At 34.8% G+C, this 17,076-nt stretch overlaps 1 protein-coding gene across 7 annotated transcripts in view; it reads left to right on the top strand.

The window, feature by feature from the left end:
- Window positions 1-17,076, top strand: part of LOC130294434 (tyrosine-protein kinase STYK1-like) — an 83,156-nt gene that overhangs the window by 23,343 nt on the left and 42,737 nt on the right. The gene's annotated exons all lie outside the window — the stretch shown is intronic.

Raw genomic sequence — 17,076 nt, 5'->3', positions numbered from 1 at the left:
AGAGTGCAGCACAGTATAACACTGTATACATGGGTATAATAATGTATAGTAGAGTGCAGCACAGTATAACACTGTATACATGGATATAATAATGTATAGCAGAGTGCAGCACAGTATAACACTGTATACATGGGTATAATAATGTATAGCAGAGTGCAGCACAGTATAACACTGTATACATGGATATAACAATGTATAGCAGAGTGCAGCACAGTATAACACTGTATACATGGATATAATAATGTATAGCAGAGTGCAGCACAGTATAACACTGTATACATGGGTATAATAATGTATAGCAGAGTGCAGTGCAGTATAACACTGTATACATGGGTATAATAATGTATAGCAGAGTGCAGTGCAGTATAACACTGTATACATGGATATAATAATGTATAGCAGAGTGCAGCACAGTATAACGCTGTATACATGGGTATAATAATGTATAGCAGAGTGCAGCACAGTATAACACTGTATACATGGGTATAATAATGTATAGCCGAGTGCAGCACAGTATAACACTGTATATATGGGTATAATAATGTATAGCAGAGTGCAGCACAGTATAACACTGTATACATGGGTATAATAATGTATAGTAGAGTGCAGCACAGTATAACACTGTATACATGGGTATAATAATGTATAGTAGAGTGCAGCACAGTATAACACTGTATATATGGGTATAATAATGTATAGCAGAGTGCAGCACAGTATAACACTGTATACATGGGTATAATAATGTATAGTAGAGTGCAGCACAGTATAACACTGTATACATGGATATAACAGCATATAGCAGAATACAGCACAGTATAACACTGTATACATGGGTATAATAATGTATAGTAGAGTGCAGCACAGTATAACACTGTATATATGGGTATAATAATGTATAGCAGAGTGCAGCACAGTATAACACTGTATACATGGATATAACAGCATATAGCAGAGTGCAGCACAGTATAACACTGTATACATGGGTATAATAATGTATAGTAGAGTGCAGCACAGTATAACACTGTATACACGGGTATAATAATGTATAGTAGAGTGCAGCACAGTATAACACTGTATACATGGGTATAATAATGTATAGCAGAGTGCAGCACAGTATAACACTGTATACATGGATATAATAATGTATAGCAGAGTGCAGTGCAGTATAACACTGTATACATGGGTATAATAATGTATAGTAGAGTGCAGTGCAGTATAACACTGTATACATGGGTATAATAATGTATAGTAGAGTGCAGCACAGTATAACACTGTATACATGGGTATAATAATGTATAGCAGAGTGCAGTGCAGTATAACACTGTATACATGGGTATAATAATGTATAGTAGAGTGCAGTGCAGTATAACACTGTATACATGGGTATAATAATGTATAGTAGAGTGCAGCACAGTATAACACTGTATACATGGGTATAATAATGTATAGCAGAGTGCAGCACAGTATAACACTGTATACATGGATATAATAATGTATAGCAGAGTGCAGCACAGTATAACACTGTATACATGGATATAATAATGTATAGCAGAGTGCAGCACAGTAACACTGTATACATGGGTATAATAATGTATAGCAGAGTGCAGCACAGTATAACACTGTATATATGGGTATAATAATGTATAGTAGAGTGCAGCACAGTATAACACTGTATACATGGATATAATAATGTATAGCAGAGTGCAGCACAGTATAACACTGTATACATGGGTATAATAATGTATAGTAGAGTGCAGCACAGTATAACACTGTATACATGGGTATAATAATGTATAGTAGAGTGCAGCACAGTATAACACTGTATACATGGGTATAATAATGTATAGTAGAGTGCAGCACAGTATAACACTGTATACATGGGTATAACAATGTATAGTAGAGTGCAGCACAGTATAACACTGTATATATGGGTATAATAATGTATAGTAGAATACAGCACAGTATAACACTGTATACATGGGTATAATAATGTATAGTAGAGTGCAGCACAGTATAACACTGTATATATGGGTATAATAATGTATAGTAGAGTGCAGCACAGTATAACACTGTATACATGGGTATAATAATGTATAGTAGAGTGCAGCACAGTATAACACTGTATACATGGGTATAATAATGTATAGTAGAGTGCAGCACAGTATAACACTGTATACATGGGTATAATAATGTATAGTAGAATACAGCACAGTATAACACTGTATACATGGGTATAATAATGTATAGTAGAATACAGCACAGTATAACACTGTATACATGGATATAATAATGTATAGTAGAGTGCAGCACAGTATAACACTGTATACATGGGTATAATAATGTATAGTAGAATACAGCACAGTATAACACTGTATACATGGATATAATAATGTATAGTAGAATACAGCACAGTATAACACTGTATACATGGGTATAATAATGTATAGTAGAGTGCAGCACAGTATAACACTGTATACATGGGTATAATAATGTATAGTAGAGTGCAGCACAGTATAACACTGTATACATGGGTATAACAATGTATAGCAGAGTGCAGCACAGTATAACACTGTATACATGGGTATAATAATGTATAGCAGAGTGCAGCACAGTATAACACTGTATACATGGGTATAATAATGTATAGTAGAGTGCAGCACAGTATAACACTGTATACATGGGTATAATAATGTATAGTAGAGTGCAGCACAGTATAACACTGTATACATGGGTATAATAATGTATAGTAGAGTGCAGCACAGTATAACACTGTATACATGGGTATAATAATGTATAGCAGAGTGCAGCACAGTATAACACTGTATACATGGATATAATAATGTATAGCAGAGTGCAGCACAGTATAACACTGTATACATGGATATAACAGCATATAGTAGAGTGCAGCACAGTATAACACTGTATACATGGGTATAATAATGTATAGCAGAGTGCAGCACAGTATAACACTGTATACATGGGTATAATAATGTATAGTAGAGTGCAGCACAGTATAACACTGTATACATGGGTATAATAATGTATAGCAGAGTGCAGCACAGTATAACACTGTATATATGGATATAATAATGTATAGTAGAGTGCAGCACAGTATAACACTGTATACATGGGTATAATAATGTATAGCAGAGTGCAGCACAGTATAACACTGTATACATGGGTATAATAATGTATAGCAGAGTGCAGCACAGTATAACACTGTATACATGGGTATAATAATGTATAGTAGAGTGCAGCACAGTATAACACTGTATACATGGGTATAATAATGTATAGTAGAGTGCAGCACAGTATAACACTGTATACATGGGTATAATAATGTATAGTAGAGTGCAGCACAGTATAACACTGTATACATGGGTATAATAATGTATAGCAGAGTGCAGCACAGTATAACACTGTATACATGGGTATAATAATGTATAGCAGAGTGCAGCACAGTATAACACTGTATACATGGGTATAATAATGTATAGCAGAGTGCAGCACAGTATAACACTGTATACATGGGTATAATAATGTATAGCAGAGTGCAGCACAGTATAACACTGTATACATGGGTATAATAATGTATAGTAGAGTGCAGCACAGTATAACACTGTATACATGGGTATAATAATGTATAGTAGAGTGCAGCACAGTATAACACTGTATACATGGATATAATAATGTATAGCAGAGTGCAGCACAGTATAACACTGTATACATGGGTATAATAATGTATAGTAGAGTGCAGCACAGTATAACACTGTATACATGGATATAATAATGTATAGTAGAGTGCAGCACAGTATAACACTGTATACATGGGTATAATAATGTATAGCAGAGTGCAGCACAGTATAACACTGTATACATGGGTATAATAATGTATAGCAGAGTGCAGCACAGTATAACACTGTATACATGGATATAATAATGTATAGTAGAGTGCAGCACAGTATAACACTGTATACATGGGTATAATAATGTATAGCAGAGTGCAGTGCAGTATAACACTGTATACATGGGTATAACAATGTATAGCAGAGTGCAGCACAGTATAACACTGTATACATGGGTATAATAATGTATAGCAGAGTGCAGTGCAGTATAACACTGTATACATGGGTATAATAATGTATAGCAGAGTGCAGCACAGTATAACACTGTATACATGGGTATAATAATGTATAGTAGAGTGCAGCACAGTATAACACTGTATACATGGATATAATAATGTATAGCAGAGTGCAGCACAGTATAACACTGTATACATGGGTATAATAATGTATAGTAGAGTGCAGCACAGTATAACACTGTATACATGGGTATAATAATGTATAGTAGAGTGCAGCACAGTATAACACTGTATACATGGGTATAATAATGTATAGTAGAGTGCAGCACAGTATAACACTGTATATATGGGTATAATAATGTATAGCAGAGTGCAGTGCAGTATAACACTGTATACATGGATATAATAATGTATAGTAGAGTGCAGCACAGTATAACACTGTATACATGGGTATAATAATGTATAGTAGAGTGCAGCACAGTATAACACTGTATACATGGGTATAATAATGTATAGCAGAGTGCAGCACAGTATAACACTGTATACATGGATATAATAATGTATAGCAGAGTGCAGCACAGTATAACACTGTATACATGGGTATAATAATGTATAGCAGAGTGCAGCACAGTATAACACTGTATACATGGGTATAATAATGTATAGTAGAGTGCTGCACAGTATAACACTGTATACATGGGTATAATAATGTATAGTAGAGTGCAGCACAGTATAACACTGTATACATGGGTATAATAATGTATAGTAGAGTGCAGCACAGTATAACACTGTATACATGGATATAATAATGTATAGTAGAGTGCAGCACAGTATAACACTGTATACATGGGTATAATAATGTATAGTAGAGTGCAGCACAGTATAACACTGTATACATGGGTATAATAATGTATAGTAGAGTGCAGCACAGTATAACACTGTATACATGGGTATAACAATGTATAGCAGAGTGCAGCACAGTATAACACTGTATACATGGGTATAATAATGTATAGTAGAGTGCAGCACAGTATAACACTGTATATATGGGTATAATAATGTATAGTAGAGTGCAGCACAGTATAACACTGTATATATGGGTATAATAATGTATAGCAGAATACAGCACAGTATAACACTGTATACATGGGTATAATAATGTATAGCAGAGTGCAGCACAGTATAACACTGTATACATGGGTATAATAATGTATAGCAGAGTGCAGCACAGTATAACACTGTATACATGGGTATAATAATGTATAGCAGAGTGCAGCACAGTATAACACTGTATACATGGATATAATAATGTATAGCAGAGTGCAGCACAGTATAACACTGTATACATGGGTATAATAATGTATAGTAGAGTGCAGCACAGTATAACACTGTATATATGGGTATAATAATGTATAGCAGAATACAGCACAGTATAACACTGTATACATGGGTATAATAATGTATAGCAGAGTGCAGCACAGTATAACACTGTATACATGGGTATAATAATGTATAGCAGAGTGCAGCACAGTATAACACTGTATACATGGGTATAATAATGTATAGCCGAGTGCAGCACAGTATAACACTGTATACATGGGTATAATAATGTATAGCAGAGTGCAGCACAGTATAACACTGTATACATGGATATAATAATGTATAGCAGAGTGCAGCACAGTATAACACTGTATACATGGGTATAATAATGTATAGTAGAGTGCAGCACAGTATAACACTGTATACATGGGTATAATAATGTATAGCAGAGTGCAGCACAGTATAACACTGTATACATGGGTATAATAATGTATAGCAGAGTGCAGCACAGTATAACACTGTATATATGGATATAACAATGTATAGTAGAGTGCAGCACAGTATAACACTGTATACATGGGTATAACAATGTATAGCAGAGTGCAGCACAGTATAACACTGTATATATGGGTATAATAATGTATAGCAGAGTGCAGCACAGTATAACACTGTATACATGGGTATAATAATGTATAGCAGAGTGCAGCACAGTATAACACTGTATACATGGGTATAATAATGTATAGCAGAGTGCAGCACAGTATAACACTGTATACATGGGTATAATAATGTATAGCAGAGTGCAGCACAGTATAACACTGTATACATGGATATAATAATGTATAGTAGAGTGCAGCACAGTATAACACTGTATATATGGATATAACAGCATATAGCAGAGTGCAGCACAGTATAACACTGTATACATGGATATAACAGCATATAGTAGAGTGCAGCACAGTATAACACTGTATACATGGGTATAATAATGTATAGTAGAGTGCAGCACAGTATAACACTGTATACATGGATATAATAATGTATAGCAGAGTGCAGCACAGTATAACACTGTATACATGGGTATAATAATGTATAGTAGAGTGCAGCACAGTATAACACTGTATACATGGGTATAATAATGTATAGCAGAGTGCAGCACAGTATAACACTGTATACATGGGTATAATAATGTATAGTAGAGTGCAGCACAGTATAACACTGTATACATTGGTATAATAATGTATAGTAGAGTGCAGCACAGTATAACACTGTATACATGGATATAACAGCATATAGCAGAGTGCAGCACAGTATAACACTGTATACATGGGTATAATAATGTATAGTAGAGTGCAGCACAGTATAACACTGTATACATGGGTATAATAATGTATAGTAGAGTGCAGCACAGTATAACACTGTATACATGGGTATAATAATGTATAGTAGAGTGCAGCACAGTATAACACTGTATACATGGGTATAACAATGTATAGCAGAGTGCAGCACAGTATAACACTGTATACATGGATATAATAATGTATAGTAGAGTGCAGCACAGTATAACACTGTATACATGGGTATAACAATGTATAGCAGAGTGCAGCACAGTATAACACTGTATATATGGGTATAATAATTTATAGCAGAGTGCAGCGCAGTATAACACTGTATACATGGGTATAATAATGTATAGCAGAGTGCAGCACAGTATAACACTGTATACATGGGTATAATAATGTATAGCAGAGTGCAGCACAGTATAACACTGTATACATGGGTATAATAATGTATAGCAGAGTGCAGCACAGTATAACACTGTATACATGGGTATAATAATGTATAGCAGAGTGCAGCACAGTATAACACTGTATACATGGGTATAATAATGTATAGTAGAGTGCAGCACAGTATAACACTGTATACATTGGTATAATAATGTATAGTAGAGTGCAGCACAGTATAACACTGTATACATGGGTATAATAATGTATAGTAGAGTGCAGCACAGTATAACACTGTATACATGGGTATAATAATGTATAGTAGAGTGCAGCACAGTATAACACTGTATACATGGGTATAATAATGTATAGTAGAGTGCAGCACAGTATAACACTGTATACATGGGTATAATAATGTATAGTAGAGTGCAGCACAGTATAACACTGTATATATGGGTATAATAATGTATAGCAGAGTGCAGCACAGTATAACACTGTATACATGGGTATAATAATGTATAGCAGAGTGCAGCACAGTATAACACTGTATACATGGGTATAATAATGTATAGTAGAGTGCAGTGCAGTATAACACTGTATACATGGGTATAATAATGTATAGCAGAGTGCAGCACAGTATAACACTGTATACATGGATATAATAATGTATAGCAGAGTGCAGCACAGTATAACACTGTATACATGGGTATAATAATGTATAGTAGAGTGCAGTGCAGTATAACACTGTATACATGGGTATAATAATGTATAGCAGAGTGCAGCACAGTATAACACTGTATACATGGGTATAATAATGTATAGCAGAGTGCAGCACAGTATAACACTGTATACATTGATATAACAATGTATAGCAGAGTGCAGCACAGTATAACACTGTATACATGGATATAATAATGTATAGCAGAGTGCAGCACAGTATAACACTGTATACATGGGTATAATAATGTATAGCAGAGTGCAGCACAGTAGAACACTGTATACATGGGTATAATAATGTATAGCAGAGTGCAGCACAGTATAACACTGTATACATGGGTATAATACTGTATAGCCGAGTGCAGCACAGTATAACACTGTATACATGGGTATAATAATGTATAGCAGAGTGCAGCACAGTATAACACTGTATACATGGATATAACAGCATATAGCAGAGTGCAGCACAGTATAACACTGTATACATGGGTATAATAATGTATAGCAGAGTGCAGTGCAGTATAACACTGTATACATGGGTATAATAATGTATAGCAGAGTGCAGCACAGTATAACACTGTATACATGGGTATAATAATGTATAGCCGAGTGCAGCACAGTATAACACTGTATACATGGGTATAATAATGTATAGCAGAGTGCAGCACAGTATAACACTGTATACATGGGTATAATAATGTATAGCAGAGTGCAGCACAGTATAACACTGTATACATGGATATAACAGCATATAGCAGAGTGCAGCACAGTATAACACTGTATACATGGGTATAATAATGTATAGCAGAGTGCAGTGCAGTATAACACTGTATACATGGGTATAATAATGTATAGCCGAGTGCAGCACAGTATAACACTGTATACATGGGTATAATAATGTATAGCAGAGTGCAGCACAGTATAACACTGTATACATGGGTATAATAATGTATAGCAGAGTGCAGTGCAGTATAACACTGTATACATGGGTATAATAATGTATAGCCGAGTGCAGCACAGTATAACACTGTATACATGGGTATAATAATGTATAGTAGAGTGCAGCACAGTATAACACTGTATACATGGGTATAATAATGTATAGCCGAGTGCAGCACAGTATAACACTGTATACATGGGTATAATAATGTATAGTAGAGTGCAGCACAGTATAACACTGTATACATGGGTATAATAATGTATAGTAGAGTGCAGCACAGTATAACACTGTATACATGGGTATAATAATGTATAGTAGAGTGCAGCACAGTATAACACTGTATATATGGGTATAATAATGTATAGCAGAGTGCAGCACAGTATAACACTGTATACATGGGTATAATAATGTATAGCAGAGTGCAGCACAGTATAACACTGTATACATGGGTATAATAATGTATAGTAGAGTGCAGTGCAGTATAACACTGTATACATGGGTATAATAATGTATAGCCGAGTGCAGCACAGTATAACACTGTATACATGGGTATAACAATGTATAGTAGAGTGCAGCACAGTATAACACTGTATATATGGGTATAATAATGTATAGCAGAGTGCAGTGCAGTATAACACTGTATACATGGGTATAATAATGTATAGCCGAGTGCAGCACAGTATAACACTGTATACATGGGTATAATAATGTATAGCAGAGTGCAGTGCAGTATAACACTGTATACATGGGTATAATAATGTATAGCAGAGTGCAGTGCAGTATAACACTGTATACATGGGTATAATAATGTATAGCAGAGTGCAGTGCAGTATAACACTGTATACATGGGTATAATAATGTATAGCAGAGTGCAGTGCAGTATAACACTGTATACATGGGTATAATAATGTATAGCAGAGTGCAGCACAGTATAACACTGTATACATGGGTATAATAATGTATAGTAGAGTGCAGCACAGTATAACACTGTATATATGGGTATAATAATGTATAGCAGAGTGCAGCACAGTATAACACTGTATACATGGGTATAATAATGTATAGTAGAGTGCAGTGCAGTATAACACTGTATACATGGATATAATAATGTATAGTAGAGTGCAGCACAGTATAACACTGTATACATGGATATAACAGCATATAGCAGAGTGCAGCACAGTATAACACTGTATACATGGATATAACAGCATATAGCAGAGTGCAGCACAGTATAACACTGTATACATGGATATAACAGCATATAGCAGAATACAGCACAGTATAACACTGTATACATGGGTATAATAATGTATAGTAGAGTGCAGCACAGTATAACACTGTATACATGGATATAATAATGTATAGTAGAGTGCAGCACAGTATAACACTGTATACATGGGTATAATAATGTATAGTAGAGTGCAGCACAGTATAACACTGTATACATGGGTATAATAATGTATAGTAGAGTGCAGCACAGTATAACACTGTATACATGGGTATAATAATGTATAGTAGAGTGCAGCACAGTATAACACTGTATACATGGATATAATAATGTATAGCAGAATGCAGCACAGTATAACACTGTATACATGGATATAATAATGTATAGTAGAGTGCAGCACAGTATAACACTGTATACATGGGTATAATAATGTATAGTAGAGTGCAGCACAGTATAACACTGTATACATGGATATAATAACGTATAGCAGAATGCAGCACAGTATAACACTGTATACATGGATATAATAATGTATAGCAGAGTGCAGCACAGTATAACACTGTATACATGGGTATAATAATGTATAGCAGAGTGCAGCACAGTATAACACTGTATACATGGGTATAATAATGTATAGTAGAGTGCAGCACAGTATAACACTGTATACATGGGTATAATAATGTATAGTAGAGTGCAGCACAGTATAACACTGTATACATGGGTATAATAATGTATAGTAGAGTGCAGCACAGTATAACACTGTATACATGGATATAATAATGTATAGCAGAGTGCAGCACAGTATAACACTGTATACATGGGTATAATAATGTATAGTAGAGTGCAGTGCAGTATAACACTGTATACATGGGTATAATAATGTATAGTAGAGTGCAGCACAGTATAACACTGTATACATGGATATAATAATGTATAGTAGAGTGCAGCACAGTATAACACTGTATACATGGATATAACAGCATATAGCAGAGTGCAGCACAGTATAACACTGTATACATGGATATAATACTGTATAGCCGAGTGCAGCACAGTATAACACTGTATACATGGGTATAACAATGTATAGCAGAGTGCAGCACAGTATAACACTGTATACATGGGTATAATAATGTATAGTAGAGTGCAGCACAGTATAACACTGTATACATGGGTATAATAATGTATAGTAGAGTGCAGTGCAGTATAACACTGTATACATGGGTATAATAATGTATAGTAGAGTGCAGCACAGTATAACACTGTATACATGGGTATAATAATGTATAGTAGAGTGCAGCACAGTATAACACTGTATACATGGGTATAATAATGTATAGCAGAGTGCAGCACAGTATAACACTGTATACATGGGTATAATAATGTATAGCAGAGTGCAGCACAGTATAACACTGTATACATGGGTATAATAATGTATAGCAGAGTGCAGCACAGTATAACACTGTATACATGGATATAATAATGTATAGTAGAGTGCAGCACAGTATAACACTGTATATATGGGTATAATAATGTATAGCAGAGTGCAGCACAGTATAACACTGTATACATGGATATAATAATGTATAGTAGAGTGCAGCACAGTATAACACTGTATACATGGATATAATAATGTATAGCAGAGTGCAGCACAGTATAACACTGTATACATGGGTATAATAATGTATAGTAGAGTGCAGCACAGTATAACACTGTATACATGGGTATAATAATGTATAGCAGAGTGCAGCACAGTATAACACTGTATACATGGGTATAATAATGTATAGTAGAGTGCAGCACAGTATAACACTGTATATATGGGTATAATAATGTATAGTAGAGTGCAGCACAGTATAACACTGTATACATGGGTATAATAATGTATAGCAGAGTGCAGCACAGTATAACACTGTATATATGGATATAATAATGTATAGTAGAGTGCAGCACAGTATAACACTGTATACATGGGTATAATAATGTATAGTAGAGTGCAGCACAGTATAACACTGTATACATGGGTATAATAATGTATAGCAGAGTGCAGCACAGTATAACACTGTATACATGGGTATAATAAGGTATAGTAGAGTGCAGCACAGTATAACACTGTATACATGGGTATAATAATGTATAGTAGAGTGCAGCACAGTATAACACTGTATACATGGGTATAATAATGTATAGCAGAGTGCAGTGCAGTATAACACTGTATACATGGGTATAATAATGTATAGCAGAGTGCAGCACAGTATAACACTGTATACATGGGTATAATAATGTATAGTAGAGTGCAGCACAGTATAACACTGTATACATGGGTATAATAATGTATAGCAGAGTGCAGCACAGTATAACACTGTATACATTGGTATAATAATGTATAGCAGAGTGCAGTGCAGTATAACACTGTATACATGAATATAACAGCATATAGCAGAGTGCAGCACAGTATAACACTGTATACATGGGTATAATAATGTATAGCAGAGTGCAGCACAGTATAACACTGTATACATGGATATAATAATGTATAGTAGAGTGCAGCACAGTATAACACTGTATACATGGGTATAATAATGTATAGCAGAGTGCAGCACAGTATAACACTGTATATATGGGTATAATAATGTATAGTAGAGTGCAGCACAGTATAACACTGTATACATGGGTATAATAATGTATAGCAGAGTGCAGCACAGTATAACACTGTATATATGGATATAATAATGTATAGTAGAGTGCAGTGCAGTATAACACTGTATATATGGGTATAATAATGTATAGTAGAGTGCAGCACAGTATAACACTGTATACATTGGTATAATAATGTATAGCAGAGTGCAGCACAGTATAACACTGTATACATGGGTATAATAATGTATAGTAGAGTGCAGTGCAGTATAACACTGTATATATGGGTATAATAATGTATAGCAGAGTGCAGCACAGTATAACACTGTATATATGGATATAATAATGTATAGCAGAGTGCAGCACAGTATAACACTGTATACATGGATATAACAGCATATAGCAGAGTGCAGCACAGTATAACACTGTATACATGGGTATAATAATGTATAGCAGAGTGCAGTGCAGTATAACACTGTATACATGGATATAATAATGTATAGCAGAGTGCAGTGCAGTATAACACTGTATACATGGATATAATAATGTATAGCAGAGTGCAGCACAGTATAACACTGTATACATGGATATAATAATGTATAGCAGAGTGCAGCACAGTATAACACTGTATACATGGATATAACAGCATATAGCAGAGTGCAGCACAGTATAACACTGTATACATGGATATAACAGCATATAGCAGAGTGCAGCACAGTATAACACTGTATACATGGATATAATAATGTATAGCAGAGTGCAGCACAGTATAACACTGTATACATGGGTATAATAATGTATAGCAGAGTGCAGCACAGTATAACACTGTATACATGGGTATAATAATGTATAGCAGAGTGCAGCACAGTATAACACTGTATATATGGATATAATAATGTATAGTAGAGTGCAGCACAGTATAACACTGTATACATGGGTATAATAATGTATAGTAGAGTGCAGCACAGTATAACACTGTATACATGGGTATAATAATGTATAGCAGAGTGCAGCACAGTATAACACTGTATACACGGGTATAATAATGTATAGCAGAGTGCAGCACAGTATAACACTGTATACACGGGTATAATAATGTATAGCAGAGTGCAGCACAGTATAACACTGTATACACGGGTATAATAATGTATAGCAGAGTGCAGCACAGTATAACACTGTATACACGGGTATAATAATGTATAGCAGAGTGCAGCACAGTATAACACTGTATACACGGGTATAATAATGTATAGCAGAGTGCAGCACAGTATAACACTGTATACATGGGTATAATAATGTATAGTAGAGTGCAGCACAGTATAACACTGTATACATGGGTATAATAATGTATAGTAGAGTGCAGCACAGTATAACACTATACATGGGTATAATAATGTATAGCAGAGTGCAGCACAGTATAACACTGTATACATGGGTATAATAATGTATAGTAGAGTGCAGCACAGTATAACACTGTATATATGGGTATAACAGCATATAGCAGAGTGCAGCACAGTAGAACACTGTATACATGGATATAATAATGTATAGTAGAGTGCAGCACAGTATAACACTGTATACATGGATATAATAATGTATAGCAGAGTGCAGCACAGTATAACACTGTATACATGGATATAATAATGTATAGCGGAGTGCAGCACAGTATAACACTGTATACATGGGTATAATAATGTATAGTAGAGTGCAGCACAGTATAACACTGTATATATGGGTATAATAATGTATAGAAGAGTGCAGCACAGTATAACACTGTATACATGGGTATAATAATGTATAGTAGAGTGCAGCACAGTATAACACTGTATACATGGGTATAATAATGTATAGCAGAGTGCAGCACAGTATAACACTGTATACATGGGTATAATAATGTATAGAAGAGTGCAGCACAGTATAACACTGTATACATGGATATAATAATGTATAGTAGAGTGCAGCACAGTATAACACTGTATACATGGGTATAATAATGTATAGAAGAGTGCAGCACAGTATAACACTGTATACATGGATATAATAATGTATAGCAGAGTGCAGCACAGTATAACACTGTATATATGGATATAATAATGTATAGCGGAGTGCAGCACAGTATAACACTGTATACATGGGTATAATAATGTATAGTAGAGTGCAGCACAGTATAACACTGTATACATGGGTATAATAATGTATAGCAGAGTGCAGCACAGTATAACACTGTATACATGGGTATAATAATGTATAGCAGAGTGCAGCACAGTATAACACTGTATACATGGGTATAATAATGTATAGCAGAGTGCAGTGCAGTATAACACTGTATACATGGGTATAATAATGTATAGCAGAGTGCAGCACAGTATAACACTGTATACATGGGTATAATAATGTATAGCAGAGTGCAGCACAGTATAACACTGTATACATGGGTATAATAATGTATAGCAGAGTGCAGCACAGTATAACACTGTATACATGGGTATAATAATGTATAGTAGAGTGCAGCACAGTATAACACTGTATACATGGGTATAATAATGTATAGTAGAGTGCAGCACAGTATAACACTGTATATATGGGTATAATAATGTATAGTAGAGTGCAGCACAGTATAACACTGTATACATGGGTATAATAATGTATAGTAGAGTGCAGCACAGTATAACACTGTATACATGGGTATAATAATGTATAGCAGAGTGCAGCACAGTATAACGCTGTATACATGGGTATAATAATGTATAGCAGAGTGCAGCACAGTATAACACTGTATACATGGGTATAATAATGTATAGCAGAGTGCAGCACAGTATAACACTGTATATATGGATATAATAATGTATAGTAGAGTGCAGCACAGTATAACACTGTATACATGGATATAATAATGTATAGCAGAGTGCAGCACAGTATAACACTGTATACATGGGTATAATAATGTATAGCAGAGTGCAGCACAGTATAACACTGTATATATGGATATAATAATGTATAGTAGAGTGCAGCACAGTATAACACTGTATACATGGATATAATAATGTATAGCAGAGTGCAGCACAGTATAACACTGTATACATGGGTATAATAATGTATAGCAGAGTGCAGCACAGTATAACACTGTATACATGGGTATAATAATGTATAGCAGAGTGCAGCACAGTATAACACTGTATACATGGGTATAATAATGTATAGCAGAGTGCAGCACAGTATAACACTGTATACATGGATATAACAGCATATAGCAGAGTGCAGCACAGTATAACACTGTATACATGGATATAACAGCATATAGCAGAGTGCAGCACAGTATAACACTGTATACATGGGTATAATAATGTATAGTAGAGTGCAGCACAGTATAACACTGTATACATGGGTATAATAATGTATAGCAGAGTGCAGCACAGTATAACACTGTATACATGGATATAATAATGTATAGTAGAGTGCAGCACAGTATAACACTGTATACATGGGTATAATAATGTATAGTAGAGTGCAGCACAGTATAACACTGTATATATGGGTATAATAATGTATAGTAGAGTGCAGCACAGTATAACACTGTATACATGGGTATAATAATGTATAGCAGAGTGCAGCACAGTATAACACTGTATACATGGGTATAATAATGTATAGCAGAGTGCAGCACAGTATAACACTGTATATATGGATATAATAATGTATAGCGGAGTGCAGCACAGTATAACACTGTATACATGGGTATAATAATGTATAGTAGAGTGCAGCACAGTATAACACTGTATATATGGATATAATAATGTATAGCGGAGTGCAGCACAGTATAACACTGTATACATGGGTATAATAATGTATAGTAGAGTGCAGCACAGTATAACACTGTATACATGGATATAACAGCATATAGCAGAGTGCAGCACAGTATAACACTGTATACATGGATATAATAATGTATAGCAGAGTGCAGTGCAGTATAACACTGTATACATGGATATAATAATGTATAGTAGAGTGCAGCACAGTATAACACTGTATACATGGGTATAATAATGTATAGTAGAGTGCAGCACAGTATAACACTGTATACATGGGTATAATAATGTATAGCAGAGTGCAGCACAGTATAACACTGTATACATGGGTATAACAATGTATAGCAGAGTGCAGTGCAGTATAACACTGTATACATGGGTATAATAATGTATAGCAGAGTGCAGCACAGTATAACACTGTATACATTGGTATAATAATGTATAGCAGAGTGCAGCACAGTATAACACTGTATACATGGATATAATAATGTATAGCAGAGTGCAGCACAGTATAACACTGTATATATGGGTATAATAATGTATAGCAGAGTGCAGTGCAGTAGAACACTGTATACATGGGTATAACAATGTATAGTAGAGTGCAGCACAGTATAACACTGTATACA

Source organism: Hyla sarda, chromosome 10 (assembly GCF_029499605.1).
Source record: "Hyla sarda isolate aHylSar1 chromosome 10, aHylSar1.hap1, whole genome shotgun sequence".
In the NCBI taxonomy this organism is placed as follows: domain Eukaryota; kingdom Metazoa; phylum Chordata; class Amphibia; order Anura; family Hylidae; genus Hyla; species Hyla sarda.
Note: the sequence above shows the minus strand (reverse complement) of the source record. Positions and strands in the feature narration are given on the sequence as shown.